Here is an 11955-nt window from a genome sequence, read left to right on the forward strand (position 1 = left end):
CTTCCCAGCCCAGAAATTGAACCCAGGTCTCCCACATTGCGGGCAGATTCTTTACCATCTGAGCCACCAGGGAAGCCCAAGAATACTGGAGTGGGTAGCCTATCCATTTTCCAAAGGATCATCCCTACCCAGGAAAGATCGAACCAGAGTCTCCAGCATTGCAGGTGGATTCTTTACCTGCTAAGCTAGCAAGGAAGCCCTATGATCACCCTATGAAGTACTCTCAGCCGGGGATCCTCCCAGCCCAGGGATTGAACCCAGGCCTCCCACATTGCAGGCAGATTCTTTACCATCTGAGCCACCAGGGAAGCCCACAGCCAACAGAGCAAGCTGCAAAGCAGAGAAACACCCAGGATCACGGAGAGATGTTCCTGGAGTCAGGTGAGTAAAGTCAGTCTCTCTACTTAATTAAATACAAGAGGGTGATATCTGTTCACGGGGCTATATGAGAGTCTCCCTGGAGCCACTTTAACAGCATTAAACCTGACAAGGTGCTTGATCAAGGACTCTGGCACTTTTCAGAGAGTGGTCCTTCAGCAACAGCAGTGAAAGTGACTCATCTGTTGCTGTAGCATATACGGAAAGTCCCCTATATACAAATGCATTCCATTCTAAGAGTGTGTTCGAAAGTCCAATTTGCTCACAAATCCAGAACAGTTAGCCTAGGTCCCCCTCTAACACAATCAGCTATATAGTTGTTGTTGTTCAGTTGCTCAGTCATGTCTGACTCTTTGTGACCCCATGGACTGTAGCACACCAGGCTTCCCTGTCCTTCACCATCTCCCAGAACTTGCTCAAACTCATATCCATTGAGTTGGTGATGCCATCCAACTATCCTATCCTCTAACACCATCAGCTATATAGTACTGTACTGTAGTAGGTTTATAATACTTTTCAGACAAATAATATATAGGACACAAATAATAGGTAAAGAAACAAACCCCAAAGTTAAACATTTTTAAATCTTACAGTACAATACATGGGAAGGGCTGATGCTGAAGTTGAAGCTCCAATACTTTGGCCACCTAATGTGAAGAACTGACTCATTGGAAGAGACCCTGATGCTGGGAAAGGCTGAAGGCAAAAGGAGAAGGGGTTGGCAGAGGATGAGGTGATTAGATAGCATCACCGACTCAATGGACCTGAATTTGAGCACTCCAGGAGATAGTGGAGGACGGGGTTCCTGACATGCTGTAGTCAATGAGGTCACAAAGAGTTGGACACAACTTAGTGAGTGAACAGCAGCAACAGTACCTTGAGGTACTGTTGTGAAAGTTATGGGTCTTTAGCATCACTGAGGCAGGGTATCAGCCCTGAATTTCCCAGTCGTGGAATTCCTGTTTCATGGGACAAATAAATATATATTTCTTAAAGCTTTTGCTGTGCTGTGCTGTGCTTTGTCGCTCAGGCATGTCCAACTCTTTGTGATCGCATGGACTGTAGCCTTCCAGGCTTCTCTGTCCATGGGGATTCTCTAGGCAAGAATATTGGAGTGGGTTGCCATGTTCTACTCCAGGGGATCTTCCCAACCCAGGGATTGAACCCAGGTATCCCACATTGCAGGTGGATTCTTTACCGTCTGAGCCACTGGGGATGTGGGGAGTCTTTTGTTTCAGATAGACCAACAGAATGCTAATTGATATACAGCTCAATATTTGTTGGACCCTGGCACTAGATATCTTAATTTATATCAATGAATAGAGGGAAAGAATGAACATCTAATCGCTGTCACTAGAAAGGAAGGAAAGACTGGTAATAATAATATCCATCTCTATTGAGAACCTTCCAAGTGTCTGATGCTTTATACTCTCCATCTTTAACATTCCAATCAGACAACTGGGATCATGAGTATAGCTTAGACAAGTCACTTGACACTGAGCTGTACTCTGTCTTACTTAGATCACCTAATAAATTAATGATTGAACTGGTGTTTGAGACAGGTTTGTCAGGCTTCCAGCCCTATACTCTTCATCCTAAGACTTTTCCATCCACCTCTACAACTCACCTGTCTCCTGCCTCTCCCTCGTTATGACATATTACCTAACCTGATGAAGAAAATTACTCTCAGATGAGGAGATGAATCGTTTGAGATTATGTCTAGAAGACGTCAAGCATAAAAGAAAGATTCTGATACTGATAATTCAAGACAAAGTCTTCTGGCAGGAACTGTGCAGTAACCACAAATGCAGCAATGGCCATATATCAGTTGGTTATCCATGCATTCTGACTGCTCCAGGATAGTCCTGGTTTATATCTCTTTTCCTATCCAGTGAATGGCTCTGTTAACTCTCAGAAGAGTCCTAGTTTAGCCATGCAAAATTTTCCTTTATCTAGGAAATGACAGGATGATATTCTCTGCACTTCCAAGAATATGAAAAAAATGCTTTATGATGAAAGTGGATCTGTAATGGACTAATGTTTCCACTCAGTTGTCATTGTTGTCATCCACACGTTTCTTTGGTGTCTATACTGGAGATCAAGTGTCAGCATGGACGTATGCACATTTCCTCAGTTTTTCTGCAGCTGGGTTTGTCAAGGACAAAATAGGATGTTTGGGATTTTTCTCCAGCTGGAAATCATTTGCAGTTGCAAGGAACTCCTCTAAGAATTAATTTAACACTCGAATCAAAAGCAAAGGATCCCCACTTTGCAATCAGCTTCCCAGAGTCTTGAAGAGATGACATTTAAGAGGTTGGAGATTTCTCAGTGCTACAGCATTGAGAGATTAAGCCAGCATGTTATCCTCTTTGATTCTGAAAGACAAGAAATACATGCATGCTTGAAAAGTATAGAAAACTTCCAGCCCATATTTTGATCTTACCTGAAGTAGTAGAATATAATAGTTATGTTTTTAATTGGATGTGAGTTTAAATCTAGGAGACATATGATTATTGAGGGTTAAAAGGATGGTTTCTGAAGTAAAATTTCCTGGGTTTGAAAGTTGATTCTCTTATTAAAGCATCACGTGACACCATTCTGGCCATCATAGAAAGTGAAATGACTCAAGAAATGACCTGGGTATTTAACAGGCTAATTTATTATATAAATAAACAACATAATGTGTTGTGTGTGCATCTAGCCTGGAGTGTGATGCCAGAACTACAAATAGGCTGAATATTAATAATTTGTGAACTTCTTAACATCATCTCTCCTGGTTTCAGCACCTGTGTCTTGGACAGCTCCCTTTTGGATGTACCGGTTTGGCCTTTCTCAACAACATATTTAATTCGATTCAATAAATACCCTTTGTGTATGTCAAGGTGATTTTTAACATGAGACGGTGCTAGAGATGGACCACAGCCTATTGTCTCTTCATACTGGCCAAAACAAAATGTGTAGAAACTTCAAAAATGACCCTTTTTAATGAAGACATAGGTCAGGCTGGTAGCAAAGTTTTATTCAAGTATGTTTCAGATTCATAGCTGTTTTCAATCTAGTTAAATCTCCCTCTGCCCTGCCCTGACCCCCACCAAAAGAGAAAAAAAAAAAAAACAAATTTGACCTATCTTGAGCCAAAGTCACACTATTCTGGCTGTTAAGAATATGATTAGCTTCTGAAAGTGACTGATGCCCTAGGTTTTCAATCATGTTAGAATTCTGGAATAATGGAATTTCTTATGAGGTCTACAAAAAGGTCCGATAGACTTTCAACGGCAGCTTCCTTCTTCTTCCTGGGAACCGAATTTCCTTCTGCCAATCAGCTTCTGTTTACTGCTACATGGATGTACAGGTTTATAGTTTGGCCCATGTCAAAAGATCTGAAAATTAGTAGTGCATTCAGTAACTCTCCTGAGTTCAAATGTCAATTGATCTTTCTCTGATAGAAGTTCATTAGTTCATCCAGTATTAAAAAGTTAGACAAATATAAATTTTAAATGAGAATCCATATCAGAACATAGCTTTGAATCTGGGCTCCAACACTGACAAACTAGGTGAATTTTGGCAGTGGTTTACCTTCATGTGCTTTAATCCCCTTTTCTGAAAAGTAAATTTAAAAAAAAAATATTTATTTGGTTGTCCTGGATCTTAGTTGTGACATACGGACTCTTTGATTTTTGTTGCAACATGCAAACGCTTAGTTGTGACGTGTGAAATCTAGTTCCCTCAACAGGACTCAAACCCTGGCCCCCTGCATTGGGAGCATGGAGTCTTAGCCACTGGGCCATGAGGGAAGTCTCCTGTAAGATAAGCCTTATTGTAATATCTACTAAAGCAGAGGTTCTGGAAAGCAGCACAGAGGTAGCAATGCTGTGCTGGCTACTAGTATAATAAGTGTTGAGGTTTTCAGATAAAACATAAAGCTCCAAAATCATTTTCCAGTAAAGCAACTCCTTTGGACGAATATTCAGATCTGACTTGAAAAGGCTGGAGATGTTGAGATATGAGTTTATTTCCTATAAATTTGGAGGCATATTGTTGATAGAGATGGAGAAAGAGCTGTCATTAGGTTTCCAAATTACATGTGCAATAAAATTAAATGCTACACTTCTACTTTAGGTATGTTTTTTTTTGGATAGGTCCCATGCCTTTGTCAAGTGAAGCTGTGATTTTTGGTTTGCATTTTGGCTCAATCCATTACCGTGTTAGCACCTCTAAGCAGAGTCGTATTAAATTTTAAAGACAATGTACTTTAGTTTGCCTTCTAGTGTGATTTAGAAAGCTTCTACTATACAAACCTTCCCACAAATAATAATTGTGAACTCAGAACAAAATAAAAACACAACTACATTAAAGCACTTCAGGAGCATAAAAGCAAGCAGGTTCTTGAAAGGAGCCATCACTTAAGAAAAGAGAATTGCCCTGGGTGAGTTTCCCATTTTCTGAGCTTCTAGCTGATGGCAGGCAGCCTTCTGTGTCATCTTGGGTAGCTGAACCCACAGTATGTCTTCTTTAACAAATTGGAGGATAGAGATTGAGACAATGGCAGCTACTAAAAAGTGAAGGGGAGCGATTCCTGAAAAAGAGAGAACATAAAAGGAAGGGCATTAGATCTGTGTATAAACCTTGCCTGACTGATCACTGAACCACCCATGCCTAGCAGAGGGTGCAAAGAACCAAGATAATGATGAACGAAGTGAACCAACCTTTGAGTTGCATTTCAAAAGGTAAAGTTTGTAGATTCAGTTCAACCAAGTTAATTTTCTGCCATAACAAAAGATAAGTCAAAATGCTTGGGAGGAATATAACAGAATTTAGAGTCTCAGCAACACAGCATTCACAATACTCATACTGAAAAGGTAAATATGATTGATTCTTAAAAAAGAAGACACTCAATAGAGACCAAGTTGAAATGACCAATAGATTGGCTAATAGCAGAAAATTATTTTAAAGTATCTATTATATTTATGCATGGTGACATAAAGAAAGTTATGTTAATAATAAATGAAAAGATAAGAAATGTCAACAAAAATTAATAGCCTTCAAAAGAAATTGATATTTTAGAATTAAGAAATCACATAACATTTGAAATGAAAATTCATTGGATGGACTTAAGTTATATTGGAAATAACAGAGGAAAGAGTCAGTAAATTTGAATATAGATCAGTGTAAAGGATCCAATCTGAAGAACAGACAAATGAAAGACTGAAAAAACAAACAGCCTCAAACATCTGTGGGAAAATATCAAAAGATCTGGAAGGAAGTGAAAGTGTTAGTTGCTGTTGTGTCCGATTCTTTGCAACCCCATGGATTAGGTTCCTCTGTCTATAGAATTCTCCCAGCAGGAATACTGGAGTGAGTTGCCATTTCCTTCTCCAGTGTATCTTCCCAACCCAGGGATCAAACTCAGCTCTCTTGCATTTCAGGCAGATTCTTTACCATCTGAGCCACCAGGGAGGAAGCCCTAATATATGTTTAATTGGAGTTCCAGGAGAAGAGGCAAGAGGACTGGGACATGACTTTTTTTTTTTTAAGAAATAATGCCAACAAACATTTTAAATTTGGAGAAAGATATATACTTACAGATTAGAGTTCAGTAAAACTCATCCAAAGTAAATATAAAGAACACCACATCCAGACATCCGAATATATCATAATCAAACTATAAACAGAAAGATAAAGAAAGAGTCTTGAAAGCAGACAGAGGAGGCAACACATGACATGCAGGAAAATTATTGTTGATTTCTTTTCAAAAACAATGGATTTCAGAAGACGGTGAAGCAACATTTTTTACTACTGAAAGAAAAAATAAAAGCTGTCAAATCAGGATCCCTTAAAAATACCTTTCAAAAATTAAGATTAATTAAATGTATTTTTAATAGAAGAAAGCTAAGAGAATTCATTGACTAGCTGTTCACTACAAGAAATGCTAAAGGAAGTGCCCTGGGTCGGAGGAAAATGATACCAGTTGGTAACTCAATTCTTCAGGAAGGAAGAAGGACATTGGCAATGGTGAATATTTGGGTGACTATAAAATAAAATTTTAACTTAATTAAAAAAAATATCAATTCAGCCTTCTATATAATTCTTGACACTTTTAGATTCTTAATAATTGGGAGTTGAATGAGAAAATGCGGGTGAGTGAAGGGAGAGTTGCACTGAAGGGGAAAAAAATGCATGATCTTGGCCACTTTGATTCTAATGTAGACTATGTCATTCAAACTCAGGCATGGTGATTTTATGATGTCAGGAGTCATTTAAAAATCAAATTCTGAACGTCTGCTAAACGCAAGGAAGTTTGCAGATGTTAAATCATGATATTGAGCATGGCCTTGGCATAGAAATGGCATATTCAAAAAAAGATGACTGGGACTTCCCTGGTGGCCCAGTGGTTAAGACTCCATGCTCCTGAGGCAGGGGGCATGTGTTCGATCCCTGGTCGGGGAACTAAGATCCCACATGCTGCATGGCATGGCCAAAAATAAAAAAAAAGACTAATGGGAGTTTAATGAATGAACTTCTTAAAAAGTATGGGAAATCAACAAGGAATTGAGAAGTACCCCAAAGCTAGCAACAAGGGGATGGACATCTTCATGCCTAAACCACTCCTCTAGGGAAAAGTGAAGAAAGTAGATGCCAAGCCTGGTGAAAGCTATAGCTGTATAGTAAGACAGCCTGATGGACGACATGACCTTGGACAGAGGGACTCTGCCATACCACTGAGCACTAGACTCTATGATGTCATAGTCTAGCAAGAAGGAGACCGGGGAGTAAATACTGTGATTCCTCTCCCCTCTTCTCACAGGACCTCCTACTGGTCTCCTAGTTCTTGTCATTGGCTCAGTTCAGTGAGGGTTTAGAAAGCAAGCAAGTATTGCCGCAGATACTTCATACTTGTAGCCTCTTTGTATTTTAGTGCACAAAGCAAGATGGAGATGCAAGAGGCTGGTTCTTGAAGACAAATGGAGGTTAACAAGAATGGAGCAAACAAAGGCCCTAATCTTGGATTTTGCAGTCCCACAGTAAATGACAAGGCGATAAGCAACCACTCAAGTAACCACGTGTGGAAGGATCTCTCTTGTGCTATTTTATAACCAACATCCATTCCCCAAATATGAGCATTTTCAAAGTGAAGTCAGGCAAGGTTTGACCTCACATCTCCTCCAACCTAGATGGAAACAGGCTGAGAAAAATAAAAAGTATTTGCCTACGATTATGTAGGTAGTTGATTCTTGTGTGGGAAATCCCATGGGCAGTGGAGCCTGGTGCACTACAGTCCATGAGGTCGCAAAGAATTGGACACGACTTAGCGACTAAGCAGCAACAACAACACGTGGGTAGTTATTGTGAGAATCAGGTTTGGAACTGGCTTTACTGAATCTCACTTAGCCAGCACCCTATTCACTATGACTTTAAACATAGAAATGTGGGCATTTTATTCTTTGTTGCCAGAAAAAAAAAGTCCCTTGCATCCTAGGCTCAGGTTGATTTGCCATTTATGGTATATTTCTTATGAGCTTCAATGCCTATCTGCTTCCCAGGCTAAAACACACAGAAAATTTTAAATCTGATTTTTTAAAAATTGGAATATAATTGCTTTACAACATTGTGTTAGTCTCTGCTGTACAACATCGTGAACCAGTTACTTGTATACATACATTTCCTCCCTCTTGAGCCCCCATTCCACCCCTCTAGGTCATCACAGAGCACCAAGCTGAGTTCCCTGTGCTATTCAGCAACTTCCTACTTTCTATTTCTCACGTGGTAGTGTATATATATATTTTTTAAATCATTAACACTGTCCTAATAGGAACAATGCCCTGAGTCCTTTTGAAATACCAAACATGATGGAAAAACACCTTTAAAAAGCTTTGGTTCATTGAATTCTTTCTGCGACCCTTTCGACTGTAGCCCACCAGGCTCCTCTGTCCATGGAATTTCCCAGGCAAGAATACTGGAGTGGGTTGCCATTCCCTTCTCCAGGGGGTCTTCCTGACCAAGGAATTGAACCTGTGTCTCCTGCATTGCAGGCAGATTCTTTACCATCTGAGCCACCAGGGAAACCCTTTTTACTATCATTGAATCCTTACAAAGACCCTGTGTGGTAGGTAATATTCCCCCCCATTTTACAGATGACAAAGCTGAAGCACCAGGAGATGACGTGGGGCTCTCCGTCTCTCACATTATCAAGCTAGGGGACAGCAGAAGTTGAACCTCTGTAATCAAAATCTTGTGCTATAAACCATGGAGGTAAGTGAACTGAAGCTACTCCTGACCTTTCTGGCTGGTGACATATTAGCACTGGGTTGGCAGAGTGGGAGCCAATTCATAATTTATCTCAGAAAAAAAAAAAAACAACACTTCGTCCATCTTAACTGCTGACAACTGAACCCTTTAGCAGCATCAGGGGGAATGAAGTGGGAAGAAAAATGGCATATCTGTGAATACTACATTATCTTCAGGTCCACTAACTGGATTTTTCTTTTCAGAGATAAAATATTTGCAAGAGTTCTGTCTGGATTGGCAGCATGCCAGGGCCAGTTGAACTTTTCCACCAAATTTTTGGGTTCATCCAAGCCTCCTCATTTCTCAGGAAAGCCTGTTGATGTGAAAGAGCATGACTGTTAAAATTTACATACGGATTGGAAGATTCTGACTTCTCCGTGGGCTTCCTTCTGGTCTTCCGCTTAGGCAGAAAGTAGGAATACTTAATCTCGGTTACTGTATCATATTTCAGTACCATCCAGAAGTCCTCCAGGCAACATTCAGAAAGATCAACCCAAGTAGCCAAGAGAAATGTTTCCTGTCACTGATAAAATCAGTTCATTTCAGTCACTCAGTTGTGCCTGACTCTTTGCGACCCCATGGACTGCAGCACACCAGGCCTCCCTGTCCATACTGATAAAGTACAACACACCAACTCCATCCCAGTATTTGAACAAGCAGAGGCCACCAGAAGCTGAACCATAAGCTCCATTAAATAATTAATCTGTCATTCAAAGAGACTCATCAGAGGAACAGAACAGTTTTAGCATTAACCTTTGTGGTTAACCATGGGTGGCTCAGTTGGTAAAGAATTTGCCTGCAATGCAGAAGACCAGAGAAGATCAGGAAGATCCCCAGGAGAAGGGAATAGCTACCTACTCTAGTATTCTCACCTGGAGAATTCCACAGACAGAGGAGCCTGGCAGACTACAGTCCACAGGGTTGAAAGGGTCAGACACGACTGAGAAACTTTCACTTCCGCTTTCATCGTGGTTAGTAAGATGTCCATTTCTATGGTGCAGCAGATACTCTGTCTGCAAGATTGTTCCATCACCAGGCTTTAATCAGTTGAAGGAGAAAGGTCTACTTTATTATCAAAAGACAGCTGAGGAAAAGTGACAGTTCTGCAGATCATTATGAATGATACTTTGTTCAAAGCGACTGTTCACTGCCTCCTTTTATAGCCAGCATGGCTTTCAAGACATTTTTAATTCATGGAGAACATGTCTTGATTAAAGCAGATTTAAATCTAAATAAAAGATATCTAAATGACAAGATAAGTGGTCCGGTTGACCATTCGTTAGGCATTCTATAGTCTCAGAAAGCCAGAATAGAAAAATTAACTTGGTTTCAAAGTTCTAACATTTACCCATAATGCAACTGATGAGAAAAGAAATACTATGAGAAGGCAACAGAATTCCTAATTAATCCCTCCTCCACTTGAAAAAATAATGTAATATTTCATAAATAAACTGTATTATGACATTGCTATATATAAAAGAGATAATCAACAAGGACCTACTGTAAGGCACAGGCAAATTTACTCAATATTCTGTAATGACTTATATGGGAAAAGAATCTGAAAGAGAATGAATATGACCATATGTATACCTGAACCGCTTTGCTATACAACTGAAATAAACACAATGTTGTAAATCAACTATCCCCCAATATATGATAAAAATTAAATTAGAAAATAAAGTATATCATGGATTTTTAATTTACTGAAATAATGTATAAAAGTGCACCAATCAGTTAACAAAGAGGAAAGGATGTTACCAATATTTCTGAAGTCTTTCTTGTATCCCACCTATATTAAGCCTAAAGATAAGTATCTCCTGAATTCTGTGGATATCATCTCTTAGCTGTTCTATGAAGTTTTACTGAGTACTATTTACTCAGTGTATCATTTACTCTCCAGGTTTGGGAGCCTTATATAAATAAAATCATACTGTACATGTTCTTTTCATATTTGTTCTTATTTTGCTTTGCACTTAAAGTATTTTGTGAGATTGTTGGGCTTCCCAGGTGACTCGGAGGTAAAGAATCTACCTGCCAGTGCAGGAGTTGTAAGAGACTTGGGTTGGATCCTTGGGTTGGGAAGATCCCCTGGAGGAGGAAATGGCAATCCATTCTAGTATTCTTGCCTGGGAAATCCAGAGGAGCCTGGAGGGTTACAGTCCATTGGGTCACAAAGAGTTGGACATGACTGAGTGATTGAGCATGAATGCTCAGCTATGTTGTATATAAATATTGTTTCTTTATTTAGCCTTTGCATGCTATTCTCCTATATCAGTCCAGTTCACTCAGTCATGCCCGACTCTTTGTGACCCCATGAATCACAGTACGCCAGGCCTCCCTGTCCATCACCAACTCCCAGAGTTCACTCAGACTCACGTCCATCAAGTCGGTGATGCCATCCAGCCATCTCATCCTCTGTCGTCCCCTTCTCCTCTTGCCACCAATCCGTCCCAGCATCAGAGTCTTTTCTGATGAGTCAACTCTTCACATGAGGTGGCCAAAGTACTGGAGTTTCAGCTTTAGCATCATTCCTTCCAAACAAATCCCAGGGCTGATCTCATTCAGAATGGACTGGTTGGATCTCCTTGCAGTCCAAGGGACTCTCAAGAGTCTTCTCCAACACCACAGTTCAAAGGCATCAATTCTTCAATGCTCAGCCTTCTTTACAGTCCAACTCTCACATCCATACATGACCACAGGAAAAACCATAGCCTTGACTAGATGGACCTTTGTTGGCAAAGTAATGTCTCTGCTTTTCAATATGCTATCTAGGTTGGTCATAACCTTCCTTCCAAGGAGTAAGTGTCTTTTAATTTCATGGCTGCAGTCACCATCTGCAGTGATTTTGGAGCCCAAAAATATAAAGTCTGACACTGTTTCAACTGTTTCCCCATCTATTTCCCATGAAGTGATGGGACCAGATGCCATGATCTTCGTTTTCTTAATGTTGAGCTTTAAGCCAACTTTTTCACTCTCCTCTTTCACTTTCATCAAGAAGCTTTTTAGTTCCTCTTCACTTTTTGCCATAAGGGTGGTATCATCTGCATATGTGAGGTTATTGATATTTCTCCCAGCAATCTTGATTCCAGCTTGTGCTTCTTCCAGTTCAGCATTTCTCATGATGTACTCTGCATAGAAGTTAAATAAGCAGGGTGACAATACACAGCCTTGACGTACTCCTTTTCCTATTTGGAACCAGTCTGTTGTTCCATGTCCAGTTCTAACTGTTGCTTCCTGACCTGCATACACATTTCTCAAGAGGCAGGTCAGGTGGTCTGGTATTCCCATCTC

General features: G+C 40.1%; 1 long non-coding RNA gene across 1 annotated transcript; it reads left to right on the forward strand.

Annotated features, from left to right (window-relative positions):
* Positions 1 to 320: 320 nt before the first annotated feature.
* Positions 321 to 10597, forward strand: LOC129637300 (uncharacterized). The gene is made up of 3 exons (XR_008707425.1): positions 321 to 381; positions 8511 to 8628; positions 8868 to 10597. It is a non-coding gene; the product is annotated as an uncharacterized LOC129637300 (long non-coding RNA).
* The last annotated feature ends 1358 nt before the right edge of the window (positions 10598 to 11955 follow it).

This window comes from Bubalus kerabau, chromosome 23 (assembly GCF_029407905.1).
Source record: "Bubalus kerabau isolate K-KA32 ecotype Philippines breed swamp buffalo chromosome 23, PCC_UOA_SB_1v2, whole genome shotgun sequence".
NCBI classification, from domain to species: domain Eukaryota; kingdom Metazoa; phylum Chordata; class Mammalia; order Artiodactyla; family Bovidae; genus Bubalus; species Bubalus kerabau.